Below are 13,015 nucleotides of genomic sequence, written 5' to 3'. Positions count from 1 at the left end.
CCGCCTTATAGTTCGGCGGGTGCAGGCTCGGTTCCTCCTCCGGCCCTCCCTGTGTGGAGTTTGCATGTTCCCCCCGTGCCCGCATGGGTTTTCGCCCACATCCCCAAAACATGCTTGGTAGGCCCAATGAGCAGCCCAAATTGCCCATTAGTAACCCCGTGATTGACTAGCAACCAGTTCAGGATGTCCCCCACCTACTGCCCGATGACTGCTGGGATAGGCTCCAGCATGCCCGCGACTCCCATGGGGACAGGCAGTACAGATAATGGACGGATGGATATTTAACCGGCCGGCACGGTTAGCACGTCTGCCTAGAGTTCAGAGGTTATGAGTTTGATTTCACCTCCAGGCCTCCTGTGGGGTTTTCCCGGGAACTCTTTCCTCCCACATCGCCAAAACAAAAACATGCCCGGTAGGCCGATTGAGCACTCCAAATTGCCCATAGGTGTGGGTGTGAATGGTTGTTTGTCTCTGTGTGCCCTGCGATTGACTGGCAACCCGGTTGAGGGGGTCGCCCGCCTACTGCCTGATGACTGCTGGGGTAGGCTCCAGTACAGTACAGATGATGAATGGATGGATGAATGGATGGATTTAACCAAACATCCAAATAAATTAAGCCCCCTTTCTAAATTGCACGGTCTGTTTATAGCCACAAGGGGGTAGTAGCTGATCATTTCCTAAGACTTATAGGAGCGTCAATTTCTTTGTGCTCTCGCGGATGACTTCATTAGACGCTAACCAGCAAAGTCAGATAGATGCTCGTCTGCAATTATACCTTCACTGTGTAAAACGATGCTCAGTTTTGCACCCAAAAATATAAATCAAACAAATTACTATATGCCACTATAACATCACTGCAGCACACTGTAATTTTATTTCTAATGCAGTATATTGGTGGCCTTATTTATAAGAATAGTATTCATAATAACAATACACGTTTAAAGGTGCTTATAAAAGTTCAAAATTTATTTCAATAACAAAGCGTGATGTTTGAAAGACACGAAAAAAAATCTCAAGTTTGCCTCAACTACATTATGCAACAACCTAAACATATCAAGTTGTCCATAATTGCATGACACAATAATACAAAATTAGTAATGCACCTTTCAAATACAATGCAAACACGCTTTCGCTTTGCCTTGCAAACACAGCAGAAAAAAGCTTTGTTTTTGAAGAATTTTTCATTGACACAATCACCCAGAGGCTGAGTGCACACACATTTCTTTATTGCACTGTCTCATTAAATGGAGCTAATGACTGGTTTTTATACTGCTTTGCTGACAAGGCTCATGGGAGTCATATCATCCTTAACCATACAGTCTCAATTTGGTCACACTCTCTCAAGCGTTGACTATCTAACTTTCATGGATATTGTGATCATGTTTCACCTGAAAACACAGAAATGCAACACTCTCGGATTCTTTTGTGCAGCTGCTGCAATGTCAATTTCTTCATCTAAAAAAAATGACAAATTTTCTTTTCAATGTGATTTAATGTGTCTTATAAAATAAATGAGTTCCATGATTGGATGACCACTTGTTCCAAGCAGGGCAGACAAACAAAATGCTTTAAGACTGCCAGACAGGTTTGTTCGCTGTTGTGTTTGTCTAGTTTATTACCCATTTAACTGAGAAGCACCCAAACACTTGGCTGGTTGTCACGGGACAGAGAGCCGTGTACTCAGCTGCACCAAACATGAAATTGTCTCCATGTGTGTCTCCTGACTTTTCAGCTGTTGTATAATATTTTTACCGAGTAACCATTGCACCTGAACACAGTGGAGTACAGTTTGAATTTGTGTCCATGACATCACCAGTTGGAGCACAGTGGTTGAAGACACCTCCTGCTGCACTAACAGGACTCGTTGAATTGTTTACAGGACTGTCTTTAAGCTCTCTTCTGAAAAGGAGAAGAAACCATTGAGCTCCAACTTGTAATTACCCCATGGAGAGCAATGCCTCTTTCTCTCTCCATCTCCTCAGGAGCCCTTTGAAGATGCCCCATGGGGAGTTGGTTGTTATCAGGACACATGACTCATTGATTACTTCTTTCCAAGCTTCCAGGAACATAACATGGGGTGAATGTGCGGGGGGAGGGTAGTGTCCTAAAAGTGTGCACGTGCACTCTGATGGTGGTGATTCAGTGTAGACAGCATGGCCAGTACCTGGAACCCAAATTAGATTCTGTAAACAACCAACAGACATACATTGTTGCGAGCTGGTGATCCTGGTTGGCTTGTTAAAAGTAGCTTGCCAGTCTTGTTTAGAGCAGAGATGACTAAGCCCAACGGGAGCATGTGTCTCATGGGTTATTTAAAGAAAAAAACTCATTATCAATTCATTGATGATCAAATCATTAATGATGACCAGCTCAGGGTTTAGAGTTGGGAGGCTCCGCAACACCTGCAACTCGAATAAAGATAAGCGGTATAGAAGACGGATTGTTGAATTTAAGCAAAGAGCGAAAGAACTAATCGTGCATTTAGTGGGTTGAAGCATGGGGAATTTTCATTTTACGACATACTGTATAATTTAAGCATTACAATTTCATACCACATAATTATAGAATAACATCCAGTTAAGAAGAGTAATGCACAGATCTTCATTTCCGTGGGAAACTGTTACATGTCCCTGAAACTCGCAATAAGTGACACTTCACTTGTATCTCTGTTTTTATTTGACTACATTGAATAGTAATAGCTGTTTGACATGAATCAAAAATAAAACAACAAATATTTTGGAAAAGCTTTATTAACCACTGAAAAAACAAGTAATGAAAACAATAGGCAAAGCAAGAGGCCCATAGACTAAGAATAAACAATGCCTTTTGATGTTTCCGATGCTTGCACTGCGCCTGTGGGGTCGAACCGAGTGACTGGCTTTTTGATAGCAACATTTCAAGTAGATATAATTGAGGGATTGTTCCTCAAGCAGCGGAATTAAAGCAGGAATTAGTGCAATGAAAATTTTAGTCAGTTGCACATTTATGAAGGTAAGAATAATATGACCTGTGACCTCTGATATGACCTCCCCCAATATCTGAGTTGCCTTTGAGCAAGGTATCATTCCTTCCCTATATAGTAGGCCATGGGAAGTTGCTTGCGGATGACAAGGAGGGTTAACATAAGTGTGCACCTAACATTTAATAGGCGAGTACATACTTGAGACATTGTGAAGACCAGAACAATTGTCCTCTTGAAGCAATAGAAAAGCCTCCCAGCAAAAAGAAGGTTCAAAAGCCAAGAAAGGAATGTTGTCTACTTACCAGATGTTTGTCATGAGCAACCTTATCTTGTCAGAGATGAGGAGCTTTTGTGCTGTAGATGATTTGTGAGCATATTTCCTCAGTTTGTTTTTCTTCTTTCATATTATAATGGGTGATATTCCAAGCATCTAGAGATTGTGTGTAAAAAGCAAACCATAAATAAGACAACTGTCATTCAGTTAGTGGCTGTGGCTTTACCTTGTGTATTTGTGTATTTGCAAGGGTTTTAAATGATTACCACCATGTGAGCTTTCAGCCGTTTAAAGGACTATAATTCTTTATTTACCCACATTTAGCATGTTCTTGCCTCCCACCCTGTCTAAAGAGAACTGGTTGGTTAATCAGGGTCGTCTCCGGGTGTGGGCTCTGCTTTATTTGCCAGTTGACATTTGGTAAAAGGGTGTTACATGAAAAAAGCACATCACAGCAAGAGGTAGAAGACCCACACCAAAACTCATTTCAGACATGTTACGTTTGTGTGAGAAGAGGACTTTGATTTGGCACTGGCTGCTTAAAATAGCACAATAATCTTCACATGATTATTTAGCTGTACTCTATATAACTTAAAATTTGTTTTTGTTTTGACACACAGTGAATGCAATTATATGATGATGATAACTTGTACTTAGTTGCAATATGATTAGAATTCGATCTATAATTACTTCTATTTACTATTTTTGTTGATTTGAAAATAAACAATTATTCAAATTACTGTAGATTTATTGTTTGTTTTCTAATCAATGCAGCAATACAGGAATTATTGACTATTAATATTATATTCAATTATTCCATTCACTTGTACAGAGTAAACTGTGTTTGGCTTCAATAAAGTTTTGTCCTATTCTTTGCCGATTTTGACATGGGTTAGTTGTTACAAATATTTTACATGCAGTTATGATATCATATACCTGTCTTATTTTATAATTGGGCTTTTATTGCATATTACATATAAAGAAAAGACCAAATTATTATTTTTTTTATTAAAGAGACATCCACAAAACAACAACCACAGCAATACATTTAACCTAATTATAAACAAAACCTTTGCAAACATACATTTCAAAATGAAATCTGATCCTATTTGAAACATGTTTCAGTGAAAAAGAGAAAAAGAAATGCCTTCAAGGAATTCCAATGTGTTCAAATCGTTTCATCCTGAATATCAATATGTCTTTACTTGCACTTACCTTAAAGAAGGAGGCAAGTGCAGATAGGCTGTATAACTTGGAGGTAAAGCCAAAGCACTTGGCAATGAAGTAATGGCTCTAAGCCCCTCATTAGACAGCAGACTCACTGAGGGATGAAGGACGCCACTCTGCAGGGGGTTGCAATGTCACTTTTGCTATGAGAAATGGAAGAACACTAGGAATGTGTTGTGAAGTACAAGTCAGCTGACAACAATGCAACCTGACCTACTCTTTGGTTCATGAATCTTTTGCACTTCATGAAACAAAATGTTGGCCCTTCCGTTTTTTAACTTGTCGATCAAATGCTTGTTTTAACCGTTATGTTTTTGTTTTTTTTACCAAATTAGCAAAAAAGTCTGATTGACTGCCCGCAGAACTATGATTGAGAAAATGTATGGACAGATTTTTTATTTTATGAGGTGGCCCTCAATCAATTTGAATCTATATTGTTATTATTAGTTTTAATACATAGCACACAAAACCTGCAACCAATTAACAAACGAATAAAACAAATGAATTCAAACCATGAAACAAAATCAATCAAATTTTGTAGCATCCAAAGAGACACTATTTCCTCTCGAGTGACAGCTACAAACACACTTATTGTCTTGGATGGGACCTCACAGTAAAGAGCATTTCATTGGCCTTTCATTATGCTAAACAGCAGAATACATTAGCGCATAATTGAGCCGATCTTAACAAAGACAGATGCAAACTGATGACAGTTTGTCCCCTGCTACCACAATTGTAGAGGTTTTAAGGCTTTACAGTAGTCCATTACCGGTGCTTATTGCGTGCTTAGTGAATAGGAACAATGTCTCATACAATGAGCTCACACCTGGAAAAGCCACTTACAGCTCCAACCCAAATCGTGTTGAACTATATTAGCTGATGTCAAGCTAAAAACAGATGAGCTCCTCTGACCTTTACTTAGATCCTTCTTTAAATACACCCCGGTTTCCTGCTTGACAAATCCACTTATGGCCCACAAAGATCTCCGCGTAGCATTGCACCAAGAGCTGAGTTCTGCTTAGTTAAGACGTGATGAGTGGGAAAGTTGAGTGTGGAGTCTGTTATTAGCATTCTAGTCAGCACCACGGAAATGTGACATAACAGCTCAGGCCTTGCACACTATTGTCATCCGGGATTAGCTTCCCTCCTCTGCTTGTGTGTGTGCCGTTCCTCCGTGAAGGATCCAACGACTTCACTGCTGCCATTGTGGAGAAGGCATCCTGCGCCTGCCTCACTGCGGGATTGCCCAAGACGCTTGGTAAACACAGGAAATACAAAGCCCCTAAATGCATCCCTACTGTGTTTGGAGGACTGCCATGACAACACATGGGGGATCTCCCGGAGAGTCGGCCTGTTTGTTAGCTGGAGACACACTGAGATATGTCCAAGCTGTGCCCTCCTGTGCAAGAGGGTGTAACGTTATCTCCTAGGCTGTCTGACACTGTAGAGATTTGACATTTGTTTGACGCTTGTAAAAGAATGTCTGGATAAAAAAGTAAACCAAATGTAAATACTCTAATCTCTGTGTTCTATCGTAAGGCGGTAGATAAGGCTGCAGGAACAGCACCCTGGGTTTTGACACAGGATATGCTTTGGCATTTGTTTTGCATGACCATAGACCCCACCTCCCCTAGCCTGATGACCCCCCTCTACACGGACCAAAGCAAAGGTCATCTGGATACCACATCCGAGCCAAAGCGCCAAGCAGCACTCCGCAGTCTCCACTTTGCATTTGACCAATATATGTCAAACTTGCTAAAAAAAGGCTTTAGCAGCTCCCTGTACTCCTCCGTTGTTGTTTTTTGATCGTGTCGTCTTCTGGGTGGGTTCTATTTGGTGTGGTTCTTATTTGAAGTGGGAAAACGGCTGCACCAAACTGAACTGTTGCTGTGCTGTAGAAAATGACATGAGGCTAAGCCACCTATGATATAAGCCAATATTTCAATGTTCCCTTCACGCATGTATGAAACAACACAAGTCAGAACTGAGATTTTCTATGGCAAGCAGAAAATGAAATGTGTCAAATGGGTATAGGCTGCTTCTATTTCCTCATCCTTTCTTTCGTTTACCTTTCATACACTCATTTCTCAGCGGATGTCTCAACTTTTATGGATCTCACAGAGGGACAATATGCCTGTAAAGATCGTTAAGCGCACAGAAATGGAAAGGCTTGGGCATTGATCCTTCTAAAGTGCACACAACCCTAATCAATGGGATAGATCTGCCAGGGAGTGTGTGGGTGTCAACCTTTATTATGTGATGCCTGCCGGATGATGGCGAGCAGCCCGACTGGAGCCTATAAGACCCTGTCTGCCATATTTTCTGCTTCCTTTTATGATTGCAGTATTTACCAAGTGGCGCCAACCACATAATCCTCAATGAGGTCATATAGTGCATGAGTTATAAGTAGTGTTGCTTTGAACTGGCACATCTAAGAGTGATGTATCACTAAGTCAATGCTTCTTTATTAGACAAATAGCATCCCTGTTTTTTCATCTTACTTTGTGTTGTCTCGTGATCTTCTGTGAGTAAACCTGCTCTGTGGTGTCCTAATCCAATCTGTAGAGATAGGCCTTGCACCACAAATTGAGCATGTGGTTAACAGCCATTCTTTGAAGTTTAAAGCTTGACCTCATCCAGATCTGCGGAAACTCACTCACCAGCAATATTTCCTCTCGGGGGAGACATGCTGCGGTGCAAGTGAAGCTCATCTGTTTTGATTTTAATGTCTCAAATGCCTCATTCAAAAAGATGAGGCAGCTCAGTTGCAAGATGTCCTCGGAGATCCTCTAAATCCTGGCCTTCATGTGTAAATCCCTCAACAGACTAGTCAAAAGTGTCACCCTGGGTTGTCCTGTTCAAAGAAATGGTGGGGTCAAACCTGCTGGGTCATCCTCCCAAAAGTAACAAAGTTAGCCCCAAACTAACCCCAGTTTCTCTAGAAACACATGGGGCCCCAGCTAGACTGTCATTCTCCACTCCACTCCAGACCTGTTGTGATTTACTGCATGGGTACACAGCCCATATAAACATATCATCCACATGTCAGCATCCAGCCCTCTGGGGGACTTTTTCCGCTGAGCCGAGGGTCCAGATTGTTACGATTTATCCATCTCTGTTCTTACCATCATGGAACACAAGCCATGACCAGCACATAAAATGTTCCCGACAGATATTCCGTCATGTGTGCCGTTAGAGTAATAAATCAGCAAACATTAGGCTGGGTTTATCTTGCAGCACATTCACCGTCAGGTGTCAATGTTTATCTTAACAGCCGTAAAAGGAAGCTCAGTTGCCATCCTTTTATTTAACTTATTTATGCCAGGAAGCAGCGGTGCGAACTGTCAGGAGAAGATAAAGGCACATTCACCATATGTTGTCTTGACCGACTGCTTTGAAATACAACTATACAAACATTAGGTCTTATTCTAAATAAATATAATGAACTGACTGGTGTTTTTGGATTTCCTCTAAACTGGACTATCCAATTAAAAGTTTGCTTTTCTTCACAAGATAAATCTTCTTCTACTCCCAGTACAAAAGGTTACGGCCAGCCCTCCCACATAAGCTACTTTGAGTCATGTTTCTAAGAGACATTCATCATTATGATGTAATCAAATAACAATAGCATGCACCATTTCAAACGTTTGACCTCTTTAATTTTCTTGCCACTCCTGTGTGTTTCTACATCCAGAATTATTCAAAATGATTTCACGACAATAATTATCTATGTTCAATACTTCTGGGTAGATAGTGACAGCTGTCTGAACCTCTGGGTGCAGAGACTCGATAGTGCGTGGAGGATCAGTCTGTTCCCTGCATGACCCCTGACCTCTGCGCTGAGAGAGGGGCGGCTTGTCCAAATCACTCAAGAGACAAGACCTCAGGGAGTCTTGCAACTTGTTAGTGGAGTCGGCTGAGATTACCTTTGTATACTTCACAGTATCATGTTTGTTTGACTTTTTTTTTGCCCCGTGATACAAAAACAGTGAAACAAAGACTAATGGCAGAGCAGACAGCCGGAACTGTAATTCTGAGAAAGCATCTTTTCCAATCGAATAATGAGTCATGGCTCACCAATCCACCTGCACGTGAGCTCAGTTTCATCCGGGGAGAGGAAACTAACCACTAACAATACCTGTGAGACATTAACAAACAAACCAAACTGCAATATCGACCCCAAGGAAATGCCACACTTGGCTCAGTAATAAGCAACTTTCCCCTGCTGAATAAATCAAATTAGACAATCTCCCAAGTGTTGGAAAATTGGGTGTTTGTGTACATGGAATTATATCTCGATTCAGCATCAAATATGCACTCCAACAGGGATACACTCCTTTAAAATCAATGATTTTAGGAAGACAGGCCATAAAAGAGTGTATTTGTAATCATTATATTAATAGAATGTTGACGCTTTCTGACTTGACGTCTGTGCCATCATTCTTCATGCACTGGAAGGAGAGAAACAGGTATCTTTGCAGGAAATGTTGAATATTTTGATATTTTGTTATTCTTGATGCATGTCTGTAAATTGCCATTTTCAGCCTTTCTCTCACTTGTACTGAAATATTGTTTGATTGGCAGCTTCAGTCAAACAATAAATCAATACCAATAGCTTGGAAAATTGTGGAACTCTGCTCAAAACGATATAAAAACAATAAATGCTGATCTTTATATAGTATCTGTATAGACTTGAATCGTGTTTTATTTTATTCCATTAAGGTGCTGTATAAAAGCAGAATAAAAATTGCCTCAATACTCTTGTACATATTATTATTAATAATGATCACTCAAAGGATCTGTGCTAAAAAAAAAGCTTCACATGTCAAGAAGAATTTATGTCGGTAGGTGAGGGACTTGTTAATGGCCATATGGGAGCAGAAAGGAGTGCCATGAGGCCGGAGGGGGGTACCTGTAGGGTCCCATGTACTCCTGTCACTCTGATCTTATCAGGGGGGCTGCCAAGAGGAGGACCAGCTGTCACTCTCGCTGTGCTTTTGATGTCCTCTTCCAGAGCTCACACACAATTTCAGAGGAACCAGGCCTTGTTTTTGTTCATGATGAAAATGATTGGCTTTGTTGGTGACTAAAATAAGACAAACCCCAGATTAGAAAAAAAAACCCAAGATGAAGCAAGATTGTTCCATCTGAAGTTTAGAGCCTTCAGGATTGACAAAAGAGAGGCAATCCTCTGAAGTGACACAGGACATCCTGCTCATAAAACAGTCAGGACATCCTCACAGAGAAAACCGAGTCTGATAGTAGAGGAAGTGCCGTGCATTCAACAGATATCCTCACAAGATATACAACCAAAAAAATATATAAATATTTTTTGTTGTTGGCTTCAATATTGGATTCCCCAAAAAAACGTTCCTTGGTCACGACCCAAACACTGCTTCAGGGATTTTCTGTGCTAGACAATTGCTTGGCAGGGGCAAATGCACTCACTTTGCCCTCTGTCGCTGGTGAGTGCATGCTCACCATACACTGCGAACTTTTGAACCACCCCTTGACCACAGCTTGAAGCGAGTTGAAACAATGGTAAGCAAACACAGTGGAGTGAATGAAGGGATTAGCTATTAAATGACAGGATGTGCTTAAAGAGGAGCAGGTGGTGGTAAAGGAAGGGCCTGCTAAGCCTTGCACGAGTAGAACAGCATGAATGTTTTTTTTTTGACTTGTTCACCATTTGCTTTGGCCTTCATGCCTGCACACGTTGCAGACTTTGCCCTGCTCGATTCTTTCCTTCACTTTCAATCTCTTCAAATGTCTCTTTATCTCCGTTGTCCACTTCTACATAACCAGAGGAGCCTGCTCCTTAACTCCGGCTGCCTACAATTGACATTCATGAGATTGGACATTCCGGTCCAGCCCCATTCGTATGTACAGTCAGCTAAGGGACAAAAGATACTATAGAGCCCATCCCCCATACAAAAGGGTGTAAAAAAAGAAAACGTATTTTAATCATTTCATCATCTTGAAATAAAAAATAGTATAGTAGTAGGCGTGGAGTTATAAATATAATACCCCGCCAGACTGGTGCATAAAATATGACAGGGGTGTCAAACTCTTTTTTTTCGAGGGCCACATTGTAGTCGTAGCGTCTTTCGGAGGGCCATTATGACTGTCAACCCAAATAAATGTATGACCACCTCATATTATATACAGTAAAAGCTACAAAACAAACTGACAAATAACTCATTTTCAAATCAGACGAATAAAAACTGGTCAAATATTTAAAATCTATATATATTATTAAAAGTGAAGACAATTTGCAATTCTAGTAATAACACATGAATTTGATGCACAATTTGTCTTTGCGGGCCACATAAAATGATGTGGCGGGCCGTATCTGGCCCCCGGGCCTTGAGTTTGAGACCTGTGATATATGATAACTTATTTTGCAACAATATGTAGCTTTTTATATTAGTACACTTATTTGTCAAATAGAAATACTGACATCATCCCTGCTGCATTCATGAGTTTCCCAGCTCCCTCCAGAATCTATCTATAAAAAGGCTCAGCTCCCTTGTCCAAAATGTTTCCATCAATGAACTCACATCACTTCTCATATGACTCAAGAAGACTCAGGAGTTGAAAACAACTGAAGAAATAATCACAGTTAATGCAAGATAAGCACAGATTGTGTCCACTTCTTTAAAACACTGGGAAGGTCTGGTATAAATTAAGATTTGGGATTGGACCAGGAGAACCCCTCCCCCTTAGCACCTGACTGCGGCACCCCCTTTGTTGTTCTTTTAGTCCTCTATGTGCTCCACTTTACGTTTGTTTGCAATGTTATCACAGAATTGTTAAAAGTGGTGTAACAATTCATAATTCATGTTTTCCATCGGTTAATTTTTTATTTTTTTTTATTTTCACAGATTTAGCTAATAGAAATATGCGTCGGCTGTCATGCTAACAGCAAGCGTTGTAGTTCAGTGACCTTATGTGTAACATGTAATGAGATCACTGTCCAAAGCGGCTCAGTGACACGCCTTCTAATGACCTAAGTGATCATCCGTCCCAGTACTGAAAGCCCTTTTAATGACACGTTGACTTATTTATTTATATCTCTTCACAATAATGACGTTTTCAGACTGGGGGTTTGAACGTGTGTAAGCGGAAACTCATTCTGATGGATGAAATCTGGATATACTACAAATAACCAAAATAACCAGTTGCTGCTGTCCTATTTTTTTTCATCATCAAATAAATCCCTAGTGACTAATTTAACCCAAACGTAAAAATCCCAGCCTTTTAACAGAGCTCCATCTGATTCAACTCAGATGCATGTTTCTCTGAAAGAAGCGTGATTATTTGTCTTGGCAAGTAGCTGTGATAGTTCCACCACCAGTCTTTGTGGTGTCAGCAGAAAAGTGTATGATATTGATGAGAACTGACATCTGCCCATGTGTGCTCTTCCATTTGATGTCAGAGCGCCTGAGCGACAATCTGTGTAATGAGATCCCACACGACATCTGTAGACCTTCATTACGACTCGACAGCTATCCATGGGGAGTATTTCGAAAGAGGCTAACTCAATACAAATACGGTTAACTTCAAATCCTATAAAATATCCAGGTAATCTTGAAATATTTAGACCTGGAATGTATTTTTCAAAAGTATTGCTCCAGTAAAGATATGCACATACATTCCCTAGTTTAATCAGCTGTAGATCATTGGACAACAAAAGAGAGTAAAAAAAAAAAAGACATGCTGAACATGAAAAGAAAATCCCAGAGACAGCCAGGATATAAAAAGCCCCCCTGACCCTTCTTTTGTTGATATCCTAGGAGATGAGCCAGTGCTACAAAGGTTATATAGCTATCCCACAAGGTCAAGCTGACATGGTCCTGCTTCACCCAACATCAAAGTTAAGGCTAGCTCCCTCTGAGCCTGCTTGAAAACAGCAGCTCTAATCCCACCAAGGTCTTGTTGTCACCCTCACGGAGAGGACAGAATTTAAAACACTAACTTTGATGTGAATTGAGGCCTTTGCCCCTAAGACCCACATCTTGTGATGCGTGTAAAGAAGCGTTGCCATTCAGTGTGCACTTTAAGAAGTTTTCCTTTTCTTCTCAAAGAGCAAAGTGTTCTTGTTAAAGTAGAATGAGACAAGCTCAGACTGAAAGAGAATTAAATACTCGCCTCTGTAGTGATTATAGCTGCAGGGAACACGAGTTTAAAGTAAAATTTGATGAAACATCGAGTATGGGATAATCGTAAGCTTCTTAAAACATTTCAGGTGGGAAAATATTACTTATGACCACAGGCGACAAATGTGAGGCTTGGTCATTAGACAATTTATCCTCACTAATATTCTTTTCCTTCTTAAATCTTTCAAAAAATGTCCATTCATTTTGAAAATGAGATTTGATCTCCTTTTCAGAATTTACCAACACAATCATTTCTGCTCCACTTTCATCTTAAACTCTGACAACTTAGCTGTTCCTTTCTCACTTACCGTCATCGCCATGTCCATTCATGTGCGATGAGTGTTAGTTTTAGTGCTTCAGCGCAAATGTGTTTACTTTCATTTGAATGTCTGA

At 40.5% G+C, this 13,015-nt stretch overlaps 1 long non-coding RNA gene across 2 annotated transcripts; it reads right to left on the bottom strand.

Annotated features, from left to right (window-relative positions):
• Positions 1–1,209: 1,209 nt before the first annotated feature.
• On the bottom strand, positions 1,210–5,857 carry LOC133158326 (uncharacterized). Of its 2 annotated transcripts, XR_009715195.1 has the most exons (4): positions 5,376–5,857; positions 4,452–4,606; positions 3,265–3,392; positions 1,210–2,164 (listed from the first exon to the last, which is right to left on the bottom strand). It is a non-coding gene; the product is annotated as an uncharacterized LOC133158326 (long non-coding RNA). The 2 variants fall into 2 exon arrangements; XR_009715196.1 differs by having other exon boundaries at positions 4,452–5,857.
• Positions 5,858–13,015: the final 7,158 nt, after the last annotated feature.

This window comes from Syngnathus typhle, linkage group LG8 (assembly GCF_033458585.1).
Source record: "Syngnathus typhle isolate RoL2023-S1 ecotype Sweden linkage group LG8, RoL_Styp_1.0, whole genome shotgun sequence".
NCBI classification, from domain to species: Eukaryota; Metazoa; Chordata; class Actinopteri; order Syngnathiformes; family Syngnathidae; genus Syngnathus; species Syngnathus typhle.
This window is presented reverse-complemented; position numbering and strand designations above follow the sequence as displayed.